The sequence below is a fragment of the Triticum aestivum genome, chromosome 1D (assembly GCF_018294505.1).
Source record: "Triticum aestivum cultivar Chinese Spring chromosome 1D, IWGSC CS RefSeq v2.1, whole genome shotgun sequence".
Classification (NCBI taxonomy): Eukaryota; Viridiplantae; Streptophyta; class Magnoliopsida; order Poales; family Poaceae; genus Triticum; species Triticum aestivum.
The window spans coordinates 53423522-53427733 of record NC_057796.1 but is presented as its reverse complement, the minus strand read 5'-3'; positions in this window follow the sequence as shown (position 1 = coordinate 53427733).

The window sequence follows — 4212 nt, the reverse complement described above, 5'->3', positions numbered from 1 at the left end:
TAAGCTCTACGTTCACGTACAGTGGGTGCATGCCAGTATTGCACGTGCAAAATACTCAGGTTAAACTTGACGAGTCTAGCATATGCAGATATGGCCTCGGAACACTGAGACCGAAAGGTCGAACATGAATCATATAGTAGATATGATCAACATAGTGATGTTCACCATTGAAAACTACTCCATCTCACGTGATGATCGGACATGGTTTAGTTGATATGGATCACGTGATCATTTAGATGACTAGAGGGATGTCTATCTAATTGGGAGTTCTTAAGTAATATGATTAATTGAACTCTAATTTATCATGAACTTAGTCCTGATAGTTTTTGCATATCTATGTTGTTGTAGATCAATGGCCCGTGCTATCGTTCCCTTGAATTTTAATGCGTCCCTAGAGAAAGCTAAGTTGAAAGATGATGGTAGCAACTACACGAACTGGGTCCGTAACTTGAGGATTATCCTCATTGCTGCACAGAAAAATTACATCCTCGAAGCACCGCTAGGTGCAAGACCCGCTGCAGGAGCAACTTCAGACGTTATGAACGTCTGGCAGAGCAAAGCTGATGACTACTCAATAGTTCAGTGTGCCATGCTTTACGACTTAGAATCGGGACTTCAAAGACGTTTTGAACGTCATGGAGCATATGAAATGTTCCAGGAGTTTAAGTTAATATTTCAAGCAAATGCCCGAGTTAAGAGATCTGAAGTCTCCAACAAGTTCTATAGCCGCAAGATGGAGGAGAATAGTTCTGTCAGTGAACACATACTCAGAATGTCTGGGTACCATAACCACTAGACTCAGCTGGGAGTTAATCTTCCTGATGAAAGTGTCATTGACAGAGTTCTTCATTTGAAACAATGTGGAATAGTTTCGCAACTCACGCCACCTGGAACACCACAGCGTAATGGTGTGTTCGAACATCGTAACCGTACTTTATTAGATATGGTGCGATCTGTGATGTCTCTTACCGATCTACCGCTATCGTTTTGGGGTTATGCTTTGGAGACGGCTGCATTCACATTAAATAGGGCACCATCTAAATCCGTTGATACGACACCATATAAGCTCTCGTTTCTTAAAGTTTGGGGCTGCAATGCTTATGTGAAAAAGCTTCAACCTGATAAGCTCGAACCCAAATCGGAGAAATGTGTCTTCATAGGATACCCAAAGGAAACTGTTGGGTACACCTTCTATCACTGATCTGAAGGCAAGATATTCGTTGCTAATAATGGATCCTTTCTAGAGAAGGAGTTTCTCTCGAAAGAAGTGAGTGGGAGGAAAGTAGAACTTGATGAGGTAATTGTACCTTCTCCCGAATTGGAAAGTAGTTCATCACAGAAATCAATTCCAGTACCAATTAGTGAGGAAGTTAATGATGATGATCATGAAACTTCAGATCAAGTTACTACTGAACCTCGTAGGTCAACCAGAGTACGTTCCGCACCAGAGTGGTACGGAAATCCTTTTCTGGAAGTCATGTTACTAGACCATGACGAACCTACGAACTATGAAGAAGCGACGATGAGCCCAGATTCCGTGAAATGGCTTGAGGCCATGAAATCTGAGATGGGATCCATGTATGAGAACAAACTGTGGACTTTAGTTGACTTGCCTGATGATCGGCAAGCCATAGAGAATAAATGGATCTTCAAGAAGAAGACCGACACTGACGGTAATGTTACTATCTACAAAGCTCGACTTGTTGCAAAAGGTTTTCGACAAGTTCAAGGAGTTGACTACGATGAGACCTTCTCACCCGTAGCGATGCTTAAGTCTGTCCAAATCATGTTAGGAATTGCCGCATTTTATGATTATGAAATTTGGCAAATGGAAGTCAAAACTACATTCCTTAATGGATTTCTTAAAGAAGAATTGTATATGATGCAACCAAAAGGTTTTGTCGATCCTAAAGGTGCTAACAAAGTGTGCAAGCTCCTGCGATCCATTTATGGACTGGTGTAAGCATCTCAGAGTTGGAATATACGCTTTCATAGTGTGGTCAAAGCATATGGTTTTATACAGACATTTGGAGAAGCATGTACTTACAAGAAAGTGAGTAGGAGCTCTGTAGCATTTCTAATATTATATGTGGATGGCATATTGTTGATTGGAAATAATATAGAATTTCTGGATAGCATAAAAGGATACTTGAATCGGAATTTTTCAATGAAAGACCTCGGTGAAGCTGCTTATATATTGGGCATCAAGATCTATAGAGATAGATCAAGATGCTTATTGGACTTTCACAAAGCACATACCTTGATAAAGTTTTGAAGAAGTTCAAAATGGATCAGTCAAAGGAAGGGTTCTTGCCTCTGTTACAAGGTGTGAAGTTGAGTCAGACTCAATGCCCGACCACTGTAGAAGATAGAGAGAAAATGAAAGTCATTCCCTATGCCTCAGCCATAGGTTCTATCATGTATGCAATGTTGTGTACCAGACCTAATGTGTGCCTTGCTATAAGTTTAGCGGGGAGGTACCAAAGTAATCCGGGAGTGGATCACTGGACAGCGGTCAAGAACATCCTGAAATACCTGAAAAGGACTAAGGATATGTTTCTCGTTTATGGAGGTGACAAAGAGCTTGTCGTAAATGGTTACGTTGATGCAATCTTTGACACTGATCCGGATGACTCAAAGTCGCAAACCGGATACATGTTTATATTGAATGGTGGAGCTGTAAGTTGGTGCAGTTCCAAGCAAAGCGTCGTGGCGGGATCTACGTGTGAAGCGGAGTACATAGCTGCTTCGGAAGCAACAACTGAAGGAGTTTGGATGAAGGAGTTCATATCTAATCTAGGTGTAATACCTAGTGCACCGGGTCCAATGAAAATCTTTTGTGACAATACTGGAGCAATAGCCTTGGCGAAGGAATCCAGATTTCACAAGAGAACCAAACACATCAAGAGACGCTTCAATTCCATCCGCGATCAAGTCAAGGAGGGAGACATAGAGATTTGCGAGATACATACGGATCTGAATGTTGCAGACTCGTTGACTAAGCCTCTTCCACGAGCAAAACATGATCAGCACCAAGACTCCATGGGTGTTAGAATCATTACAATGTAATCTAGATTATTGACTCTAGTGCAAGTGGGAGACTGAAGGAAATATGCCCTAGAGGAAATTATAAAGTTGTTATTTATATTTCCTTATATCATGGTAAATGTTTATTATTCATGCTAGAATTGTATTAACCGGAAACTTAGTGCATGTGTGAATACGTAGACAAAACAGAGTGTCCCTAGTATGCCTCTACTTGACTAGCTCGTTAATCAAAGATGGTTAAGTTTCCTAACCATAGACATGTGTTGTCATTTGATAAACGGGATCACATAATTGAAGAATGATGTGATGGACAAGACCCATCCGTTAGCTTAGCATAATGATCGTTAATTTTTATTGCTATTACTTTCTTCATGACTTATACATATTCCTATGACTATGAGATTATGCAACTCCCGAATACCGGAGGAACACCTTGTGTGCTATCAAACGTCACAACGTAACTGGGTGATTATAAAGATGCTCTACAGGTGTCTCCGAAGGTGTTTGTTGGGTAGGCATAGATCGACATTAGGATTTGTCACTCCAAGTATCGGAGAGGTATCTCTGGGCCCTCTCGGTAATGCACATCACTATATGCCTTGCAAGCAATGTGACTAATGAGTTAGTTACGGGATGATGCACTACGAAACGAGTAAAGAGACTTGCCGATAACAAGATTGAACTAGGTATGATGATACCGACGATAGATCTCGAGCAAGTAACATACCGAGGACAAAGGGAATAACGTATGTTGTTATTGCGGTTGACCGATAAATATCTTCGTAGAATATGTAGGAACCAATATGAGCATCCAGGTTCCACTATTGGTTATTGACCGGAGATGTGTCTCGGTCATGTCTACATAGTTCTCGAACCCGTAGGGTCCGCACGCTTAACGCTCGATGACGATTTGTATTATGAGTTATCTGTTATGGTGACCGAAGTTTGTTTGGAGTCCCGGATGAGATCACAAACATGACGAGGAGTCTCGAAATGGTCGAGAGGTAAAGGTTCATATATTGGAAGATAGTATTCGGACATCAGAATGGTTTCGAGTGATTCGGATATTTTACCGGAGTACCGAGGGGTTACCGGAACCCCCGAGGGAAATATTGGACCTTAGTGGGCCTTAGTGGAGAGAGAGGAGGGCCGCAAGGGGTGGCC